The sequence below is a fragment of the Triturus cristatus genome, chromosome 9 (genome assembly GCF_964204655.1).
Source record: "Triturus cristatus chromosome 9, aTriCri1.1, whole genome shotgun sequence".
Taxonomy (NCBI): domain Eukaryota; kingdom Metazoa; phylum Chordata; class Amphibia; order Caudata; family Salamandridae; genus Triturus; species Triturus cristatus.
The window spans coordinates 365,113,341-365,137,476 of record NC_140592.1 but is presented as its reverse complement, the minus strand read 5'-3'; the positions used below and the strand labels follow the sequence as shown (position 1 = coordinate 365,137,476).

Here is a 24,136-nt window from a genome sequence, read left to right as displayed (position 1 = left end):
AGCCTTTGCCACGGCAAGTTGACACGGTGCACAGGGATTCGGTTCCTGCGGTTCCGGCAAGGGATACAAGCCTCAAACTTGGTGAGAGGACAGGGCAGGCCTAGAGGGATGTGAAGAACCACCACCTGTGTTGCTGAACCTTTCGGAGTCCATGGGAGCTCGGGATCAGCAGACCGGTCAACTCTGTTGCGGTGCCTGCAGATGCAGGGCAGTGACTCGATCACTTCAGGGGAGATTCCTTCAGGTGTCTTGGATGTCCACAGGCCTTGGAAGGTTCCTGTATGGAGCATGGGCACAAACGTTGCAGCAGACTTTCAGGATGATGAGAGCAGGAGTCTTCCCAGTTGCAGTATCGGAGCCCAGAGCAAGGTCCAGCGAAGTCCAGAGTGCTCAGACGGTTGAAGAAGTGGTGTTTTGATATGAATCTTGTCCCACGACGAATCTAGAGACCCACCTTAAGTACCCTAAGGAAAGGGTTGGGACAATTCAGGGGTCCCTCCCAGGGGAGGGATCAAACAGTGGGGAGGATACTCCCATGTCCTTTGTCCAATTTCGCACCAGAGCAGGAGCCAACGGCTTCCTGAGCTGTTTTGAACAGGACTATGCAAGGAGGGCACCAAATGTGCCCTTCAAGCAGACTGAGTGGCGCTGGAAAGCGCTCCCACCCGGCACCAATACACTAAACCCTGTCTGGGAGGGGGTCACACCTCCCTGTGACAGGATACCTATTGTTCTGCCTTCCCCTGCTCGAGCTTGGCTCAGCAGCAGGAAGGCAGAATCATGTCTCTGGTTGGCAGCAGCCATGTTGTGCTGCCTGGGTCTAGAAGACCGTTACCGGGAGAACTGAAGGCCTTCCGGAGGAGCTTTAAGTGCATGGAATCATGATACCAAACATGAGAGGGTTCGTTACAGCCAGTTTAGAGATAGCCATTGCGTAATGATGCATGGCCACTCTATATATCATAATGGCTGATACACTTACAACCCAGGTGAATGGACTACGAAGGATGTAGGGGCTCATGCAGGGGCACCCTCACACTTAGAACCGAATACCCTGCCTTCAGGATTGAAAGGCCTGCCTTGGGGTGACATAGGTTTTAAGTGCAGTGACCTCAGAAATAGGGAAACCTATATCTGTCCTAAGTGGTGTTAGCACCAGCTTACACAAGTTGCAATGGCAGGCCTATAGTCACAATTCGAATGGTCTCTCATGGGTGGCATAATACATACTGCGGCCTATGGGAGACCCCTGGTGTACCCATGCCCTGGGTACCTCAGTACCATATACTAGGGACTTATAATGGTACATCAGTACCCACTCTGGGATGTACCTAGGTACTCACCACAACCAATTTAGGAGAGAAAGCACAGAGGCTGGGGCCTGATTAGCAGGATTCCAGTCAGACTAGTCAGAAACAGAATAGCACCATGCACAAAGTGGGGGGAACCATAAAAGCAGATCCTACTTTCCTACAGCTACCACCTATTTATTTGATTAATTATCTTGTGAATTCTCGGTTTCATTTTAATAAGAGCAAGATAGGTCTGGGAGTCTTTCCAGGGGGCTTTAGGGCATTGTGCTGTTTGCTCGAGACCGCAGTATAATTCTTCTTGTCCATTACATGGTGTTAGCTCATTTGGCAGGAGGTACAACTGGGTGGAAACCTATGTATCCAAATACTGATCATGCAACACTTTCCTAAAAGGAGTACCAGTCCCACAAAGATTTGTTTGATAACGTTTCTTTCAGGAAGTAAGCTCAATATTACAATCTTGGGGTGTGGCTACCCAGATATTTTAGGAATAGCCTCTTAAGCCCGACACCAAAAAACAGTATAAGTCACAAGGTAAAAATCAGCATTGCAGCTGTTACACCTTAGACAATACTGAGGCAGTTTGTTATTGAAATTTGCAAGTGACGGCTGGGTATGCTAGCTTCTAGCAATATGTCTGTCTGAGTTCAAAACATGTTAAACATATTATTGAGAACATGTTGACATAGTCACATAATCATGCCATGGCGAGTCAATAAGACCACAATTTGAAACGTATAAAGTTTAACTTGGAACTCCGACTCGTGGGTTTATTTGTTTGGCTTGGACTAGGTCCTAGGAAGACCCTGTCCCAATCCTATGCCTCGACTCTCTTAATCAATTAATTAGAGCACCAACACTACTTTGCCAAATGCAGATGAATAAAAGGCAGAAAAACAAAAGCAAACTATGGCTTTGTGGCTTCATACCTTAAGCAGGCTGTGGCTGATAGATCTGATGCTGGTTCTACAGCATCTGATTTATTGAATGTTTAGGTTGAGCCTGGGCAGCGCATGCTCTGCGAGGCATGCTGTATTGAGGTACGGAGGTGAAGCTACACCCACTCTCCGCCCACATTTGTCATTGGCTTGTGTCATTGTCTTTCGTAAATGCTGGCTTTTGAATCGTTACTAGGCTTACTAGTCCCTCCTTAGTACCGCCTTGTCTACATTTGTAACATCCCATTAGGACACCCCCCGTTACGTGTTGTTTCGTGTGTGTGTCTGTACATTTTATTTACAGTGTTTGAGCACTACTTTCTTAAATTACTTTCTCCTAAAGCATGCTCGACATGCTGACCTGCAACTGGTTGCTTTTTAAGCAGCACGGCACCCATGGTTTATCTCATCTTTTTTGCTATGAAAATGGCAGTCGCGCCATTAACCTGTTCAGGCTAAAATATATTTTTCATAATATAATTTTTTTTATTTTTATAACGCGCTTAATTTTTTCAGAATGCTGAACCGATGCCGGAACACTGGTCCCCATTTCTTAGGTCGGCAGCTATTACCGCTGAGCCACGCCCTCTCCCTGTACAGCACACTAATATTCAGACAACTGAATACAATGTGTTTAAGTGCTCCCACCCTTTTTAGGTCTCGCCTACGCAGCATGCATGCGCAGCATAGGAGGACCTTTAGTCGTTCTGCTCTTTTTGGAAGCACACACTCGTGCTTGTGGTGGCATCCAGCTTGCAGGAGCGTGCAACGGTGCGCCACAAGCACGAGTGCAGTGCTTCCAAAAAGAGAAAAGTGCGCGCGCATGCACGCACCACTCTCGGGCTCTCGCTCCCTCCCTCTCGCTCGCTCTCTCTCTCTCCTCTCGCTTCTCTCCCGCTCTCTCTTTCTCTCTCTCTCCCCCTCTCTCGCGCTCTTTAGATTCTGCAAAAAAACTTGTGAAACCATCTGTTTCTGACTTAGCTTTCTCAAGTATCTCAAAAGGTCACTTTTTTCCACACTTTATGGTAAATATTAGATATGTATAAAAGTGAGTTTTCCCACAAACACAAGTATTTTTGGAAGGTGTAGAAGGCAAGGGAAAGCCACAGTGGTTTCAACTAGTTTCATGCCATGTTTAAAGTAGTTTTGTTCTTTTCAGTGGCACTGTAAATATTTGAGTTAAAACAGTTTTGGTGAAAAGTTTCAGGAGATGAGGAGTAATTTTCTTGTTAGGAATGTAGTTGGCTAAACGATCCCACCTCAAGATATCCCATCACAGATTACTGTGTTTATCCTATCTCTGACAAACTGTGCCAGGCAAGCAAAAACATGGGTCTGTGAACAAGTTATAGTCTTACTCAGCTGTTGCGGCATTAAACTGGTTACTGGCGTTTATTGCTTGTAGGGAAAATCTGATCTGTTATTATTTCTGTGCATAATACGCAGTGATGGAAAGTGTTTTTTTGCGTTGGAAAAGGAACTGAAGCAGAAATCACATCTGGGATGTCTGAAGTTTAAGGAGGGACGAATATTGTAAATTAAAAATGTATTTTTTGTTTTGTGAACAAAAGACCACAGAAGGCTAAAAATGTCTCATGTAAATCAAAGACATGCCGGACATTTTCATGCACTTTGAATCAGCTCCTTCGTCATCTAATATCATGAAGCAACGCAATACAAGTGGTCACTGCACTGTCAATGCTGGAATGCGCGTGTGTTCTCTATGGGGGTGGGGCCCTTCTAGGGGAACAGACTCATCTCAACCTCTTTTCTCCTAAAGGTCTTTCTTAACTTTTCATTCAATTCATATGTCATTACAGTTTCCAATTAGAAGCAAATCCTTTCAGCTTGACTAATTTCTCACTCTCTAATTTACAAAATACACTTTATTCTAACTATTGCATTCTGTTTGCTAGTTGTATAGCTCTTCCATATCCTTTTAGTGGCCTAAAGCACTTCAGTTTAAATATATCCCTACAGTGGTGTAATGTCTGTGGAAACCTGTTGGGACTGAGGCACTTATGATAATCTTAATGTCTAGGGAATTTGTTCTGTGAAAGATTTAACTAGTGTGGCTATCTTTTCATTTAAAACATCATACTATTTATGACTATACGTATCAGTGTGTATATGTAATAGAAAATCGAAAATACACATTTTTTATTCAGGGTTATGTGCTTATTATGCCCGAACAGAACACGTAATATTATTTTAATAAAATATATCACCATGTTAAAAAGGGTCTTTGTGTCTTACATCAGTAGGACACATACTTGACTGATTTTACCCAATATTTCACTTCTGTTTTTTGTAAAAACAAAACGTTCTTTAATAATTATCTGCTTGGACAATATCTTACTCATGATGACATGAGAATCATATCTTGCATTTTATGACATAATCAGGGTGTCTTTAATTTGACGGTGCAACGGCGAGTTCTAATTTGCACACAGCATAAGACAACATTAGTTACTGAATAAAATGTTTCATTCTACTTGCTTCTGCATTTGTATTTCAAAGATTGAAGCTCCTATGCATCTGGCAGGGAAGGGGGATAGAAGTGAAATTTGCATAATATGTGGCTGGTGACAAAGCATGCAAACCCAGTCAGCCCTTCACACGGGCAGAAAAACAAAGGAGTGTGTTGCTACTTTTTTTTACCATAACCAGTAAACTAACCACTAGAGCAGCTTAGTAAGTTAATGTGGTTGTTGCAAGGATTTAAAACGCGTGTGTGTATTTATACATACACACACATATACATATTAGAAAGGCAAAAATAGCGCATTTTCTACTCATGTTAAATACTTCTAAGGTCCCAAAGGCGAGACCTATTGCATTGCAAATGCTTGTTTTAGGCTTGTTAACTATATAACAAGATTACCAGGAGAACTAGCTTGACCAGAGATATTGAGTACTTACCTATGGCTGTTTCTGCACTTTTCAGTTGGTTACAAGTTGTACCTAGAGAGATGGCTACTATGTCCTGATGAGATCCACTGACATTTGCTCCCAGGGTCGAAACATCAGAAACACCACTTGGGACTGTGCATAACTGTGTTATTAGAATACCATAATGAATGGATTCTGGACTACAACTATTGTGCAAGCTTTTTTTTCCTAGATATTTTCTTTTACATATCACAAAATGCTGCACTGTCTGCACTATTTTCGTTAATTGTGTTTATGTAGAATACTAATTTGACAATAGGAGTGGATTACATACTTACACTGTGCCCCTTACTATATATATTGTTATGCTTCTATAAACATTGTTAAAGATTTTGGTTTAGGTTGAATTTGTAATCATTTGATAAACCCCCAACTGAAAGAATCCTATGGAACCATGGTTCTCTAGCTCAACAAATCAATAAGAACAAAGGGGCATATCATCAAGGGGAAGCGATAAAATTATCACCGCTTTAGCGTCCGTATTCAGGCGAAAAGAGGCGATAATTTTATCGCACTATCGGCAAGAACACGCTAGCGCATGTTTCTATGCCTCTGCGCCAGTTTTCCTAACGCCCAGCTTTGCATCTCTAATCACATGCAAAGTGGGCGTTCCTCGCCAAAAGAACATGGGAAATGTCGCTAACAGACATTTCTCCTATCAGCAAGCTGCACGCTAACCTTCACAGCGACGAGAAATGTAGCGCTAACCGCGCCTAACGCAGGTTTCATTATGCCTGCTTGTAACCTGACTAAACCATTTTAGCCTATGGGTGGTGGATTATAGGGCTGAGACCACCCAGCCCTATCAACAAGGTATCGCCTGTCGCTGTGCGATTATCGCTGGATTTCCAGCGATAATCGCACTTTTCGCAACTATCGCTGGATTATATATCGAATCAGAGATAAGCGTTGCTGATAGCATGCTATCTCGGCGATATAATCCACGATAGCCGGCGATACTAATCCTCGTGCTGTTGCTGATATGCCCTAAAGTCATTATTGGGCCATTATGAAATGTTGACTCACTTAACAAATCCTGGAATCAGATCACCCCGGCTTAATTTTATTCTTTAACTTCTCTAGGATCTTATTTCAAAACACCTCCATTTGTTACTTCAAAATGTGAAAACTTTGTTACTATGATGTTTAGTTTGTTACCTATTTAGGACTTAAAATTTGGTCTGATAATATTAGCATTTTCCTTTTTGATTTCACATTTACCACAATGTCTATGCTTAACTTGTGGTGGAAGACTGGAGAGATTATATTAAATGGCTTCTTTGCTGCTGCTGCTTCTTTTTTTCTTCCACATTGTCCAAATTTGCTTTTTGTCAGGATGGCATTGTTTCTGAGACTATTTACTGTAGAGGATATAGGAGACATTGTACCGATAAACAATCAGTCTGAGAATGTCAAAGAAGGATGGTTATTGTTCCTTGAAGAGAACGTTTCCATCTACAAGATATTGAGACGTTCTGACTCAACCAAATGCTGCACTGTGCCTAGCAAGAAGGGGTGTGGAATGGTGGCTGGAGGGATCTTATTAATATTGAGACCCCAATCTTGCGAAGATGGATGCTTAAGGTAGTTTCTCAACTTTCATTGGGCTGGAGTCAAACCAGTTGGCCCAAACCATGCTTCTATGAATTAAAGGGCTACAGAGTTTGTAGAGGGATACTTCTGAGAAATTTTGTATGAACATATAGCAAGGGCCCCAACACCATCCATTTCAAGAGTATGCTCCTCCACCAAGCTCAGTACACACTTTGACAAACGCACGTGTGAAATAAGTGATCTACCAATAGCAAAATATTGTCAGGGTGCGTTATGGTGGTGGTGGTTTTTTTTACTCAAGAACCTGTAAATTACATTTTCATTGTTGTCTTTGTTTTCAGTTTGCTGATCCATAACTAACCCTTAACTGTGTTTTTTGGTGAATATATCTGCATATATTCACAGAGGCCGCAGTTAAGGTTGAGACTCCAGTCTACAGCAAATCCAATGTTAGCTGCTTTTATAACATTGTCCCTCCTTGAACAATTAGCAACAAATTTGGACAAAAACAGTTTTTCAAATTCAACCACTCATGTGACATATATGGTTCCGAAAAGAGCAAATACTTTAAAGGGATTCCAAATCCAGTGACTTCTTCAAGTAACAGGGAACTCAAATAACGCTGAGAGAAAGAGCAGGCATGCAGTTTTAAGTACCATTTGGGGCCTTTTGTTTGTTTGGTGTATTATCACTTAGCCATTTTTGAGTAATAAACAAATGTCCAGTGTGCATGCATCTCAGCTGTAAACAATGGAACATAGCTAAACCACACAAGCACCTGGTCATCTCATGCATGTTTTTACACTTAACATTAATGTTCGCAAACATTGTTGGTCAGACATTAACCCCTTCGCCGCGGCAGGAATTCCGCCGCGGCGCTGGGGGGGTTTGGGGCAGTTGCGGTGCCGCTGTGCTCGTGACGGAACCACTCCGTCACGAGTCACGGGTGAGCTGTGCTCATGACGGAGTGGTTCCGTCACGACTCCGCCCACTGCGCTAATCGCCCGCACAGGCGGGGAATTAGCGCCGCGTGGGCGGAGCGGCCGCCAACGGCCGCAGCATGACGGAACCACTCCGTCATGAGCACAGCGCACCCGTGGCTCATGACGGAGTGGTTCCGTCATGAGCACGGAAAGGGTTAAAAATTAAACCAAACACAAGCTTTGATTGGTCCAAGCCCATGCCCATATCCTGGCAGACCCAAGTGTAAAAGCTAACAAATATCCATACACACTACAAGCTGTTTTGGAGTGAAAATGAAACCTAGTCCAATGCTCATGATCATCAAAGAAAGCATATCAACCAAGACGTACAAATTTAAAAGTAAGTTATTTCTCAGAGGGAAAAAAACAGTACTTTCAACACCAAACAAATGGTTTAGTGAACATTTTTTAAAAGCCACCTTGATTAGTTGCATTGGTTTGTGAAAGATGTACACCTCAAGATGTTCACTGTATATATATTTTTAGTTTAAGCATTCACAAAAGTCAATAGGTCTAGCTTTGCCAAACTAGTCTCATTGTTATTTTTTCAATTTTATTATAAGCAAGAGAACAAAAACAAAAAACAAGAAAACATGTCAAGCATATGCTTGCAAGAACAATTTAAAACATTTTAAAAAAATAACTATTGCATTTTTTTTATAGAGCTGCTTTCTAGCAGGAAGTTATACTTAGATCGGATAAAGAAATATTTTTTAGTTTAATGGGACATGATAGAGGAATATGATTCTTTTTGGCAGAAAGATAAGTACTACTGGCTTCGAATTACTATAACACGGACATAATTTAAACACACAAGGATGTTTAAAGAACGTGAAGAAAAAATGTGAGTAATTATAGTATTGGCACATTAGCTGTGGCACTGAAGTGCACTTCTTTTAAGTTGAACATGCATATGAGATAAGAAAAAATGTGATTAAAGTGCAAGAGAGCCAATGGCTGAAGTGGGTTGACCAAGCCCTCCATGCAGCAGACTGTGGTTGGTGGAAACAAAATGTGAATGAGGAGCTGAAGAGGGGCAGTGATAAGGCCTCTATGAATATATAAACACATGTATGCATTATGCGTGTATGTGGTACCTGTAGAGCGCAAACCTAGTCTAAGGCAGCAAAGCACTGTACAGGGTCAACAGCACAAATACAGTCTGTCAGTTATTGGATCAGAACCTGGGTTCTGAGAGTGGGGGTGAACTGTTACTTTGCTGTGATGTAGTGCTCTTTAGAAGGGTGTGTCTCAAGCTCTTTCCCTAATTGGAGCAGTCCTGATGGAAACAGGGACATTGTTCCACAACCCGGCCACATAAATGGGGAAGCTAGTTTGCACGTATAAGGTCTTCAATATGATGGTGTTATGGCTGTGGTTTGCCAAGACCCACTGGGGGAAATAAGCTTGTCAGCCAGAAAACCAGGAGCGCTGGTCATGACGGCTTTGTAGATTAATGTATTCTTTATGTATTTTTAAGTGTGGTCGAGAGACAACTTTAACTGTCTGACCAGCCTCATGTAATCAAAAAAAAGAGATGCCAGAGTTTCAAACCCTTTTTTTAAGAATGTGAACAGCCCAAGTAGCATGACGCGCTGAGCTCCTCTCCCAAGACTTTCCAAATATGAACTGGGAGTGACTTTAACTAAACTTATTGGCAGCAAATCATTAAGCGCAATTTATACAGCTGACCCTGCCTTTCAAGTTTACACACACGTGATATTCTCACGCTTGTACCTTCAGCGAATTAATCTGGGTGAACTCGTCTACCCTCAGCTGTTTTCTGCAGCCCTCAATTGCTCTTCCTTGAACTACAAATAATTGCATCAATTCAGCTTGCTCATCCGTTATATGTCCTGATGATAATCTCGAACAGTTGAGATCGAAACGCCGTTGAACCTTTACAACAAAACTCTTCCTATTCTATAAAGTTGCTTGAGGGGTTTTACATTATTGTTGTCAATGCGATGCCGTTATTTTAAACTTCATCATCACTCTGCACCCTCACGCCTCTTTCACTTATTGTGTGAGCACCTGAATTCTATTGTTGTGGAAATAAATGTTTCACATGAACTGACTTATGTCCCTATTTCCATTATTAATTTTTTTGCTCCTTTAAAATAATTAATCTTCAACTCTCTAACCATAAGTGCTCTCCTTAGGATCACTTTATTATTGGACCTTTTGGCCACACCCGAACCATTGTTTTTTTACAGCAGAGTTCCAAACCCTGTCTCCTAAAGTAAACTTTGACTCCAAACCACTCTGGAGTAAAGCTCTAATGACCTAATAGTAGCCAAGGCCAGCATACACCATAACATTTGGTTACCTACCAGAGAACATGTTGCTAATCACTGGCTGCTCTAAAACCTGGAGAATAGCCCAGACTGCTTCACTTTACAAAACACAACTGTGTAAGAAAGGAAATTATTAATTGTGGAGGATGGAAGTCCACCACAACTAATCAAGTCACTAACCTGTTATGTACAGGCAAAGGTTTCAATCATTTAAACCCCAGCTCAGTCACAATTCAAACAGATGAAACTTAGTGAACGTATCATGCATTTAAAAGTTCCAAAACAGTTAAAAAGCAAAACACTAAACAAGTAAAAACACCTACTCTAATTCATAAAAATAGAGAAAAATGCAAGAAATAAAATCACACCAAAAGAGACAAAAATCCAATAGAAGGAACCAGGAGGTACTAATTTTAAAAGATTTGAGAGAAAAAGTACCAAGTAAAAGTAATACACTAATATAAAGTACTGCTACCATGTGAGTGAAACCTAGTCACGAGTTAATGTCAATCGCATTGGAGTAGGGGATCAGATACAAAGCAGGTTCATACCGGTCAAGGATTTTACCTTCTGACGTAGTCTCAGAACTGGAGTCAAAATTGGGGGCAAGGTTGCAGACTGTATCAGAGAAAATCCTTTTGAAGCCAGGTAGCCATTGGAAAAGGTCCCTCTGAACCTGTCGGTTTTTGTTAGAAATGCTCAGAGCGGTATAAGTGCAAATTTCACAACCAGAGAAGTCCACTCATTGGCCGTACTTTGTTTGCACCTTCCAGCAGTCAGGATTTCTTTGTTCGGAATTCTCCAGAGGTGCAGAGCTGCAGGAAGGTCGCACCAAAGTTGGACAGGCTTGCCGCTTAACATGTTTTTTGAGTGACAAAAAGCTGTGAGTAGGACCAACGTCAAATTTTCACCAACTGTGGTCTGCGAAATAGTGTGGTTGGTCCAGGTCCCCAGAGGACTAGGAGATCTAAAAATGTCTTTCTAAGGACCAACTTTTCAGAGATTGTTGGAGATGTCTGGCTAGACACTGCCAGGGGTCTTAAGATGTCTGGGACAGTTCGGGTTGAGTTGCAACTGGTCCGGTGAGCACTTCAGGAAAAAGGCCTCTTGCAGCTTGTTGTGTTCCAGTAGCCACACAGGTCAGCCAACTATCCCTTGGAGTCCATTTCTTTGTTCTGGGTACAAATTGGTCCAGCTCTTACTGTAACAAGTTACAAACAGCAGATGCAATCCTTCTTCTGTTCTTCCACAGGTTTGGAAAGTGTTGTGAGGGGGCGGGGTGGGGTTGGGTGAGGTAAAAGCTTTGTAGGTTTTACTAGTCAGGGGGTGGGGTGACTCCTGGGCACCCACTGATCAATGGGGGACTAGTTCTGGGGAGCAAGAACAGATGTAGTCCTAAGTGTCAGTAGCATGTACAAGTTTTTGCTTTTCAAAATGTGGTCACCCTAAACAGTTTGTTCTGCTGTGCGAGCCACTGACCACAATTTACTGGAGTGCCAGCCCTGAGGTTTTGTGCCAGTCAACCCTATCTCTAGAAGGCCTGACCTTGGAAGGTCACATGACTCATGCTCACACTGTGATGTGCTAATCCTGGCTCTGGGAACCCAAGCCATCTTGGGGCGAATGGGATTTGCAGGTTAAATTACCTTGAGATGTCCTGTGTCTGGTTAATATGACTTTCTGGTGAGGCATTATTTGTAAGTACACCGTTCAGCTTGAAGGCATGCAATCCATAAATTGCTTCAGCAAATATAAAACTATAATTAATCTGATGTGTGTGTTTTTGTTCAGCTTCATTTAGAGATATTTGCTTTGCTCAGTGCCCTACTGATATGATCTACTGGGACTCCTGTTCTAAGGGCTTGTGCTAAAATGTATAACTGTGTCGGATCTGTTCTTCTTTTGGAGATACTGCATGTTTTTGGAGCTCCAATGCCTTTCTATTCTGAGACTTCTGCCTTAAGGCCTTGGACCCGAATGTACAGCCATGCCCAGTCTGTTCTTTGTGTGAGCGTATGTGCATCTGTCTCTGTGTATGTCTTTATGTGCGTTTGTGCGTGAGCTGGCTGCGATTGAAAAATTCAACCTTTTACTAAACCTCTGCCAAGCTGGGTGCCAGATAAATCTTTGGAAGCATGATAGGTCTCCTTTTCCACATTGTTTCTTTTTACCCAGAAATGTAATTTTCTACTAATACTGAAAGTGGAACATGTCAGGGTGGAAATTTAAAAAGGGTGGAAAGATGCCTCCTAATGTAAACTAGAAGGAGTAAGCATCTCTGGGATCGAAAATGAGGTATTGGGCCCTCATTAATGATTGAGAACAGGATGGTAACACTGGCCACGTTGAATTGGTAGCTAAAAATGAAACAAAAAGCACTTTTTTAATGCGTGAGCTTAGAGTAACAAGAAGAGGCCGGAAGTACGACGGGGTGTGAGTAGGTGGGGCAGAAGCAACACAGGTGACGAGGGGCAGAAGCAACACAGGTATGCCAGTGGGAGGTGGGGGTTTGAAAGCAGGTGTGAAGAGCAATACAGAGGCCAAACCAACCGGAGGGGGTGGGTGAGGGGCAGAAGCAACATGTGGTGCCTGTGGAGGATTGTTTTTTAAAGCAGGTGGGGAAGCTATAACGGAGCGTAAGCAGCATGGGTACAAGGGGGAAAGCAATACGGTGCGACGGGTGGGGGAAGTGGGAAAACTTGGACGTGGGTGGGGGAAGCTAACGTGGGAATGCCACAAACGTGGAGATGGCAGGGGAAGAACTAGCATGAGAAGGCAACAAAAGAGGAATTGAATCTGTGGCAGCCGCAATAAAACGAAAGTGGGGGGGGGGGCAGAGAACAAACAGGGCGGCAGGAAACATGGAAGGGACAATATATATATATTTTTTTTTTTCAACGTATCTTTCCTTTCGCAGCCTCCATCACCTGCCTCAATGCTCTCCCAGCAGTCTCTGGGAAAGCAGGTTCCCTACCCAATTCAGACGCTCGCCAGGATTGGTCTGACCGGCCGGGTCTGCCACTCAGACAGTCCCTGGGAGCCTGTGGCTTTTCTCCAACCCGGCTGTGAATACAGCTGGGTTGGAGGAATAGAAATGCGCATGTCTGTTTGGCCACCCTAAGATGCTGGTCAAGCTTACATGCGCACTTCTAAGTGCCCACCACTCCTCCTGGCCCCGCCTCACCCTACACGTGTGCCTAAACCAGACACAGAAAAATAAAATTATGTTGCTTTATGGTTTTATTTTTCTGTTACTGACTCGAACAAGTGCGGCGACACTCCTCTGCCATTACGGAGGAGCTACCCGAGTTGGATAGACTCACATGGGCTAGTGGAACACAAACCGCACTGATGGGGGTGAGGAGGACATGAGGGAGGAGGTGGGAAAGTACACACATTCTCGTAAAGTGCTTAAATAAAACAAAAGTAGCACCTACAAAAGTAAGCAGTGGGAGAAAACAGTAATGTGCCAACTCTCCAGGGGCGGAACTACCACAAGAAAAAGGAAAGCCAACATGCTAACGAATACGAAGCAATTAAATGAGAGCGACAATGAAGCCAACTAATGGTAATCAATGAGAGGGCTCTTAGCCCACTGGAAGGTAACAATATGTCTTTCTTGCATGCGCCGTTTTAGGCGAGACCTAAAACCCAGGGGGCTTATTTACAAGCCCCTTGCGACATTTTTGTGTAATTTTTAGATCTCGCTAGAGTCAGCGCATGCGCTGCTCTTGCGAGACATTTAGTAGGTGGTTGAAAAGTGCTACCCATGTCGGCCACCAGCTTGCAAGAACGCGCACGACGTGCACATCACTTTTTCCCGTCACACGCTCACAACTCGTTTTTTTTTTGCGTCATGGTACTTGTAGTTTTGCCTTTATTGCCCTTCCTAGTTGTTGCTCTTCGCAATTCATTTCTACCCTCAGTCATCTCACGGGAGGATACCTGTCGGGCTGAGCAGCAGTTGCGTGAAGTATGATTGTTTCTTTGCCAGCTTGTATCCCTCGATATCTTATTTCTTACGAGAAGAACCGAAAAAACATTTTTTCAGGAGCTTGCTGGTCCGTTCACAGCGGAAAATGTATTGGCTTTTCTTTTCCGTAGAACATGCTGCCCACTAGTAAAACAATGCAACTCTTTAAGTGACAGTTTGATAGGTTATTTACTGCATATGACTAAGACTCGCTGCATTAAGAGCAACTTTTACTCGACTAAAATGGTTTCTACTTCACACGACTTTAAGTTGGGATAAAACAAAGGTGGGGTGAATCTCTAAAAGGGGAGTGGCCAAAGTAAATAAATTCTTTTGAAGACGTGTTTCCTAGGTGTGGATCAAAATAAGTACACTATTATTTCCTGCTTCAAGCAGCACGCCACCTGACTAAACTCGTGTGCTTCTCTGTGAGATATGTTACATCTGGACCTCCTACATAGTTACAGATATACGACTGAAACAAGCCAGTGCTATTGACTTTGCCAACGATATTGTTAGGAAAATTAGAATTGAAAATATTTCCATTCTGAAAAATGTCGAAACATTATTGAGGCCTGTGGAAGGAGTAGTGATCTGCATGCAGTGTGTCACAATCACTCTTTTTCACAACTTATCACAACTTTACTTTACTCTGCAGCCTCTCCATCAAACATTTCCTTATTCTCCCCACATTCTTCTGAATCCCCCATATGCATATTTAACACTTCATCTCTTTGCTGTTCCACACCCTCTTCCACGCTTTTTTCCTACTGCACTTACCTTGCATCTCGTTCACTTCAGCCTTCCCCACACACATTCACCTGTAAGTACCTCATTATTTTTAATTTTTACATTCTCAATACTTTGACAGCTTGTACACACTGCTTTCAGCCTCTACTCCAGAGCCCTCAACACCCACTGAAAACCTGAGTCCTCACAGAACTCTATAGACGACCCAGTTCACAGAACGCACAAGAAAATATTGACATGCTGCACGAAAAACTGAAAACAGTATCCTAGAAGCCCCTACACTTAGGAAAGTAAAACATGGGAAATGTAAACAGGTGCCACCTCACTAACATGGATTACATTAATGGTTATTACTGTTGAGATATCGACCAGCATTTTTTCTGTGAAGAACAGCAATTTAGGCCCGATACTGACCCATTTCAAAGTCAGTTTTTAATTACTTCCTGGTGTGAGACCCGCAGGGCCCTGGCCCACTTCAAACCATAACATAATAGGTAATAACATGCTTATGGGAGCAATGTGGCTTATGCAATACAGGAGTTTTGTCCGTCTTATAGAAAAACTGCTGCACCATATCACCCAGCCTCAGACTCTAAAGCTACACCTTACCATGTGCTGTGCGGTTAACAACAGCTGGATCACAAGCATTGGCCAAGCCACAGTGCAAAGCAGCTTACTTACTAAAGTCCAGAAAGACCTTGGAAGAGGTGAGCTGATGTCCTGGATATGCTCATTGTGAAGCTCTTAGATATAAAGGCAACTGGTAATGCAATAAGTGATAATGTACTGTTAATGTAATTGCCCTTTGTCCTTGACCATCTGATCGCACAATTATAACTGTACATCCACTGACTTTATTGAAAAACAATAAAGGTTCTAAAACAAAAATCTAGAAAGACCTTACTTGATAATGCAGAGTCACATTGCAGCCAACTACAGCTTTCCCAATACTTTGGCAGTTGCATAATTCTCAATACAAAATTACACATCACTCGAAGTGCGAGCACCGGTGGCTGTTCTTAGTGTGCCGCCTGAGCTAGAATCTGTATAACCATTGACTCTGAGTGAGTAGCTTTTGTTCTGGACTTACCTAAAGTGCCTAAATCATTGAAATCAGCCATGAGCCAAGGCAGTAAATGCTAAAAACAAAAGGTCAGCACTGAATATGTTAGGATGCTAAAAAAGAGACCAGAAATTCTGAATAGTCACTTGGGCGGGATGGTACCTCCAGGAACTACAGGGTGCCATTAATTAGCGAGAGAAAAGCTGTTTTAATTAAACAGGTCAGTGGCCTAGCAAGGGGGGGCGGTCTGCCCAGGTCGGCAAGACTTTTGGGGGCTTCAGCCTCCACCTGCTCTTACCATCCGCAGACTCAGGGACCGCCACGGGAGGCCAATGGTCTAGCTACACCACTGAAACAGGTGCCAAAAACTCCAAGCCACTCATCCTTGCCGTAAGCCATACAGACTAACATTAAACCCAGCATCACTATACATATTACCAATTATCCACCTCCCTTCCCCAGCTAACCCTTAACATATTCAGAACCCAATCACAAACTCTCCTCGCTTCAAACTTCATACATCCAACCATCCTGTATACACCACAGTTGCCTTCTTGTTGCTTCAACCCACCCCCCATCTCTCCTCTCCCCGCATCTCTTGCCTGCGTCTCAACTTGACCAACTTGCTTGCAATAACTTTAAAACTTGTTTAACCAGCCACCTGCATGCACCTTTTCATAACAGCGACGACAATTTACATGCCATCTCAGCCACCCATCTTAAAAAAGCTTGGCCAAAGGGTTGTAAACTAATCGACATTCGCCGCACATATCCCTGGGCGTAAGATTGCCACCCAACTCTTAAAAACATGAGGAAGGGTTGGGCTGGTAAATAATGCACTGTCCCTGCCAACTGGTGTGCTTGATAACTGGAACTCTAGATGGATTGACAGAACTAGCCATCACCATTCTATATAAAACCACTCCGCCCTCTGTACTCCCTCCCCTGCCATCCTTGGACCCTACCACCGGCCTGTAAATCCCGGGTTGGCTGGTCAATTGCCCACCCCCCAAAACCCTACTGTCCTGCCGGTTCCTCCCCCCAACTCTCCAGCAGTTCACACAGTCACCCTGCTGCTCTCGCTCCACACTCTCCTGCAGCTCACCAGTCACCTGCAGTCCTGTATGTCTCCCTCAGACCTCTCCTAAAGCTCACCCCATCACCTTTCATCAGAGCTATTCCTCTATTCTCTAATGATTGTCTACTCCAGCTCAGAGTTATCCATTCTGCCAATATTTCAGTCACTTCTTTTGTAAAAAAATATGCTAGAGACACAACCCCTCATGATGACAATAATAGAATATGACACCCACCAAAAGCAAACAAGCATTGGCATAGCCAATAGGTCTCGCCTTTGGGACATTATAAGTGTTTAGTTATGCAGCACAATATCCTTCGTGCAACAACATCAACGGTTGCATGGCTAAACACTTATAAGGTCCCAAAGGCAAGACCTATTGGCTATGCCAATGCTTGTTAACATGGTAAAAGTGACGTACGGGTGGCTCAAGGGGCTTGTAAATCTGCCCCCAGGACTGGCTGTACTACTCACCCATGGCGCTGTAAAACTTGAGAGCTCTGCCACACCACACACTTGTTCATAGCTGCATTCACCGCACCATGTTTTAAAACACATCTTAGAACCCCATGTACCTTATCCCCTACACAACCATACTATGCTTCATTGTGTGTGGGCGGCTGGGATATCGGTGCCCGTGTGTATTTTTGATCAATCTTGTATGTAGATATTCAGTGATTAAGACCAAATGAGTCCCAATTAAGTTATTAAAAATAACTGCAATAACCACCTACCCCTCGCCTCCTCTCTGTTCCACTGTAAATTTACATCACGGCATTAGCTAAAACGCTCTGAAACAGGCAAAGCTTTAGTACTGGTTGTACTCCTACACGCACAGAATAAATGAAGACTCGTCAAACCTTAGGCCATCTTGGAATTACGATTTTTCTCGGACCACAACTGTGAAGGTGGGCATACGCAACGCTACGTTTATTTTAAAGAAATTAATAGAAAATAAAGAGCAGCTTCAAGTCTTGTTTTCTAGAGCTCTTTACAATCAGCAATGTTTTTAATGTATGTATGTTTTAGTACTAAACGTCTATAAGTTTGCAAAAGTAAACATTTCTATGGCTATCAAAAATTACAAACAATGAACATAAATATTTTCAATTAGAACGGTACAGAAACTGAAGTTCTTTCCCTTGCTTGTTCCATCTTTTATATCAAGGCTCCTAAGTACACACATTCAAAGATGACCGCCAGTCATTAAACAAACGTTCGATTTAGAACAAGGAAATGCGGAACCGCTCCAAGGAGATGCCCCAAAACGAGGCTTGCACCGCGCTTCCTGTCTTTTACAGAATTCGTCTGTATAGCGTCTCTTCTACGAAGTTGCGCGACAAAGATGAGGCGGAGTTTTGGAGATCATGATCACACGGTAAATGAAAGAAACCTTCCAGTGAATATTCCGTTCTTCCGGACCTTTACTTGTTGTTATAATCATTATGAGCGCCAGAGACTCCGAAACGGCGTCTGTGTGCTGGAGATTATTTGCTCAACTTTTGTAGGCTTTCATCTGCGAGGTAAGTTTCTTTAGCTGGAACAGTTCAGAGAATGAAGCCCGATACAGCCCAACCTATTTATTTATTTATGCATGTTCATATTGCAGCGAACTTTACCCGAAGCCGTCGGAGCTCTTTACAATATAACAAGTTACATTATATAAGGATTTCAGAGTACATGAATTACACAAAAGGTGCGAAGCAGAATACATTCTAAACTCACATAAGAATGGCAGTAAGTGCATACGTCTACTATAGATGCCAGTGGTTAGAGTTGCATATATAAAAGATGCAAATTCACTCAAGATTACATTTTAAGGTAAGTTGAGGCGATTATGGTTGGACAAACATATTACATATTTATAGAGCAAGATCATATCGCCATTGCTGGGATTTTTGCGGTGCTCGTTCAGATGTCATAGAAGGCTGATCCTTCAGGCATCGGATGCAAAGTGCGAGAGCCTTGCATGTATTTATGCCGGAGTCGGTGACTTAGTCTGTCTTTCTTTGGAACTATTTTTTTTGCAAATGTCAGGCAAGCATGAACCTTTGGTGTGGTGTAGTGACAATCGATGCTGGGTCAGAGAGATTGCATCACTGCCTGGACACCTTTGCGCGCTCTCTCTCTGTCTCCATCCCCCTGTCCCCGTCCCCTTACTCTCTCCCTGTCCCCTTTCTCCCTTTCAATTATTTTCTTGCTGGCATATCACCCATCGCAAACTTGGTAGAGAATCGGAGGGAAGACGTTGATTTGCTTTGGTTGGTGCTGGGTACTTTCCCTACATACATTCCCTGTTTATGACGGCACCCAACTCTTAACTCCCATCAAATTATGATAAAATGCCAGTTGGAGAAAAGATAGTCTTTTCTCACTGTGTTGTGCACAGCATTTCAGGAATAACCACCTGATGCATACTAGCACACCAAAACTCCAAAAATGCCTTTTATGTGCTTGTAGCGTTGTTACGGTCATGCATCAAACCTTGTATTACCATGAACACAATTGCCAGTACCGCCCTCGTCCTCATCCCAGTCACTTCAGAAGGCATATAATCATTTATTAGGACATGAATGAAACAGGAAATGGTAACCATAACCAGGGACGTTTCTAGGATTTTGAGGGCCGTAAAAAGATAGGTAATGTCTAGGCCCCTCTAATTTGCATACAAACTGACTCATTCATGGCTGTATGCATTCCAATACATACCCTTCTTCCTTTAGCTGGTTGTGCCGACCCCTCCTGGGATTGAGCGCCACTTTCTCAGCCACCTACAAGCACGACTTGGTAGCTCATAAAGGGCTGAATGTGTGAGAGCTGCTTTTTATCACAAAGGGTTAAAACTGCTAAACATTGGAGTCACTCTTGCTGTGCTGTGGCGGGCTGTCGTTTTGAAAAGGACAGGACAAGGGATAGAGCACCCAATACTGGAATATCAAAGTAACAGACACTAAATCACATACATGTCTGGATTTGGACTATAAAGGTGGGGGCTTGAGTCCCTCAAGTTGATCAATAGCACTGTTCAACAGGAGAGAAGATCACCAAGACTTCTAGCTGTTGGAACCAGGACTAGGGACCAATGTCCGCTAGTCTCCATGGTGGGTGAGGAGCATCATCCGGGAAGACAAGACCACTTGCCCTGAGCATTGAGCACCAGACTTCTGCCTTCCTGCCAAGACTAGTGGGCTCTGTGTGGAGGTGAAGGAGGAGAGCGCCTGGAGTGTGCAAGACCCAACCTGCCAAGTGGATTCCGGTGAGCGAAGTGTGACATGCCTAGTCTGATTGGGACCACAGCGAGAGTTTGGGCCACCTGGCTGTTCTTGATAAATCGGTGACAAACTTGTGCTAGGAGGGGGTGACACTGAAACTAGGGCTGTTGCCCTTGTGCAAGCAAAGTTGGTGACCCTCGTGCGCCAAGAGGAGGCCTCAGCAAAAATAAGCCTGTCGTCCATGTGAAGTGAAATCGGTGATTCCAGTGTGCCGAGAGGCGGCCACCATGATGTTAAGGTCATCGCCCTGGATCGTTGTACCAAGGCTGCTGTGAAAAACACCTACCAATTGCTGAATTAGCCCTATAGAAGACGGCCTACGCTGGCCATCCAAACACTGACATGGCACGCCACCTCATTGGGTAAAGAACGTGAGTGGTTGCGTACCTTCACCACTGAGAGCCTGTAGCCAGCAAAGATGTGTCCAGTCCTCCCGCACTTTCTGGATGCCCTTCGTTCGGGTAAGACTGTCCGAGACTGTTAGGCCTGCCGGGGACTTGCATGAGCTTAGCACATTGTGCTACTAAAGTCAGTAAGGCCAAACTTAGGCTTTGCTGCATGAGGACCAGCGTGGGCCACATCTGAAAGTCTTGCATTATCGAATGGGGAATAGCTAGTCCAACTAGAAAGGACAGAGGGACTATGGGATACCACTGGGAGTGGCACTAGCCCACTGACCTTAAGAGACTAGATATTATTTAGTGTGTTCCCTCTATCTATGCATACCCCTCCCCCCGAACGGCCTTGCATCCTCAACCCACACTACCATTGAGAGTCAAGTGCTCAAAGGGATGGTGTTTGGCCTGGTTGTGCAGGACTTCTAGTAGGTCAGGCCCTGGAACATCAGGAGTAAAAGGCCACAACCTCCACACTTGGTCCAAGTAAACCGTACTTGCCTTGTGGCCCTCTGAAAGAAACAATTAGATTGGCTTATTTAAGTCAAGAAGAAACAAGCCCAGGGCATGTTCAAGGTTGTTCACTTTGATATGTGGCAGCTTCTTGGGTGGCGGTTCAAGGAGTTATGTAGGAAGAAATTTGTAGGGCTGTAACTTAGGTCTCACACCACACCTTTTTATAAAACATTATAAAGTTCAAAATGTACAATGAGTACAGAAGAACTTTGGTGTGGCAATGATCAGCCGACAATGATGTGAATGCGGCCAATGCTGGTTAGGGGTTTCTTTGTCATGATTCACTATGTAGCAATTAAACTACACTGGGATTTACATAATATTGTCATTTGTACTGTGTTTTGTGCCAAAGGCTTATTCCTTTGGTAAATCTCATTAAGTAATGACTGGGATGAGAACGAGGAATTTAGTGGTAATAGCTTGGTAATACTGACCTGTAATCTTAATCAATCTTATTCCAACTCTGCTTTCTCCATTTCTCCACCCATAAAACATCTTTACCACACAATTGACAACCCTTGCCCTTTCCCTAAGGGCAGTACTCCAGCAGTTTAAAATTTTGGCCCACTGCCTGCAACCCAGTCACAGTACTAATGACAAAACTGGTATTTAAGTCAGTCGGATCTAATGAAGCTCCGGGTCCAAGTAGCATCCTTGGATCTCTTTATAAGACAAACGCCGATTACTGGAGTGGCTGGCTTTGCCAGATATTTTAAGCCACTTTCCAACAGAAACAAGTTCCGGAGTCTTGACCAGGCTCAGTATTACAATCTATTCCTAATAAAGGGGACAAAAGCGATCCAGTTAATTACTGTTTATTTGCCCTCTTGAACAAGGAAGCCAAGGCTTATGCAAAGATTATACTTCAGGAATTGGAGAGCAGGACAGAGCAGAAAGGTCTTATTCTGTTTTATCTAACCGGGTTTAAGCCCAATCCACCCTTCCACACAATCACCTTCGTTTGCTTGCTTTATCAATCGTGGTGCCACTTTCTCTGTTGTTGACAGACGCATTCTATGGGCGAAGCTCACAAAGTTGGTTATCCACCCTGCCCTGCTGAAAGCAATATCTTTCCCTGTACACTGATACTTGGGTTAGAATTAAGGTAGGAGTTGACTTAAGGTGTGTGAACGTTTCAAATATACACTTAACACAAGGATGTGCCTATAGGTTCCCTTGCTTTTTAATCTATACACTGCGAATATCAGGCACGATGGCTCTACAGCCTGGTCTTTTCCTACAAGAATTAGGCCACATATCCAAATCCTGCACTATGCAGACAATTTGGTGATTCTAGACAAAACAACGAGCCCCTGAGTTAAACGTTTATACCCAACATAATAAAATGGATGTGAATGAAAACAAACCATAGTTAGCATCTTTGACACAGAGAAAAAGAAAACTGAAAGGAGCTGGAATATGGGTCTGCACAAGATAGGTTATTCAAGCTCCTATAACTATATGGGGGTTTGGTTGTTTGATAGACTTTTCCCAAGACTCTACCTACTGAAAACAAAGGCTCCAGCACTGTGCAGTATTAAGGCTCAGTTAACAAGCTACTTGGCAGAAGCAGTTCTAAAATTATTTTGTGCAAAATATGTTCCAGCACGGTCTTATGTTTTATGGCCACTTTCCCTAGCCTGGAAGACTCTTGAATACTACTAACCAGCTACAGAGTATAGTTTATAGGAGAGTCTTCCAACTCTCACAATTTGTCCACAGCAGCATGATCCGGTTCGAATACATCCTCTTGAACCAGGACTTACAATGTAAAACTAATTTCATTGTTTTTTGGTCTCGCCTGAGCCAGCGCATGTGTTGCTCTGTGAGACATTTAGTAAGCGGGGTTTCAAAGTGCTACCCCATGCTTTTGATGGCCTAGTGCTTGTGTTCATGCGCGCACCCGCCAGCTTTCACCGTCCGAGGCGCCATCTGGACCGCGATCAGTTTCACTTTCGCGCGCGCACACAACTCCCATTCACGGCCGCACGTCATTACCGGCTTGTTTTTAACAAATAAATTGAGCGCGCAGCAGCGGCGAGGGCAGGCTGCATTCTCGTCTCAGGTTACTTGTTAAGTAGGTGGGCTTTCAATCTGCAGTGAGCATGTTGTGTAACATGTTGGCTTGATCCCAAATTGCATGTATCGCAGTATAGATGCGGGGTGCCTTGCCTTTGTCAACTTTGTTTCATCCATCGACAAAGAGTGTAGAAATCATGTCTAGAATCTCAGCCAGTGGTTTTAGTCTGTTATGTGAACAGTTTAGACGCTTTATACAGATACGTAGTCTCCTAACGTATCTCTGAGTGGTCTCAAGCAGGGGTCTGTGCTATACCCCTAGGAGTAGCAGTTGTACACTACTTATGATGATGTAATTTAGAATTGATTTTGACAGGTGGCCACTCCCCTCTGGATTGCATTTCTATATTTGAATTCTTTTTTTTACAGCCTTATAATGTTTGATAAGAACGGTGTCTGTCATTTACACGTTAATGGTAATTTAATTAAACCAAGTGCATAAAATGATAATTTATTCAAAAGTGTATTAAAGGATAACATTGTATCAAGGCATGTGAAGTGAGTGAGATCAGATGTAAAAAATGTCAAACTGCGCGATCTGAATTTTACATTTCTGTTGCTGTGGATGTGAGACTTTTTAAGCACAATTTGTGGGGTGTAGCATAGAATCACAGTAATATTATGACATTGTTGAAAACAATGATAATAGGATCCTTGTGCTTATAAATCACAGTATTGTTGTCGGTCATAAAATCATACAGAAACTACAACCAGGTCTTAAACTAGTGACACAGTGAGGTAGTTAAAATGAAATACAGTTGTAACGATCATCACACAGTTAATATTACAGAATTTCTATAATCCTACTCAAAAGTACCTGGTTATTTTAAGTATAGATACAATGAGGTAGTTGCACAAAAACAAAGAATCATAGTTTTTGTTAACTAGTAATAACTACAGATTTCAGTAACACATTTGTTTGCAGCAATGAAAACAAAATACCCATTAAAACAGTTTGATAAGAAACCAAAGT

General features: G+C 43.1%; 2 protein-coding genes across 7 annotated transcripts in view; one reads left to right on the top strand and one right to left on the bottom strand.

Moving 5' to 3' along the window:
- NPRL2 (NPR2 like, GATOR1 complex subunit) overlaps window positions 1-17,761 on the bottom strand; it is a 141,454-nt gene extending 123,693 nt beyond the window's left edge. The window contains exon 1 of one of the 2 annotated variants that reach the window (XM_085625157.1): window positions 17,636-17,761. The gene's annotated coding sequence lies outside the window, so the exon portion shown is untranslated. Of the gene's footprint in view, window positions 1-17,375; window positions 17,545-17,635 lie in introns of those variants that run through there. The other variant, XM_085625158.1, reaches the window with a different exon arrangement.
- A 372-nt stretch (window positions 17,762-18,133) lies between these two features.
- CYB561D2 (cytochrome b561 family member D2) overlaps window positions 18,134-24,136 on the top strand; it is a 49,673-nt gene continuing 43,670 nt past the window's right edge. Inside the window, exon 1 of one of the 5 annotated variants that reach the window (XM_085625165.1) lies at window positions 18,134-18,279. The gene's annotated coding sequence lies outside the window, so the exon portion shown is untranslated. Of the gene's footprint in view, window positions 18,425-24,136 lie in introns of all 5 variants that reach the window. The other 4 variants (XM_085625162.1, XM_085625161.1, XM_085625163.1 and 1 more) reach the window with 4 other exon arrangements.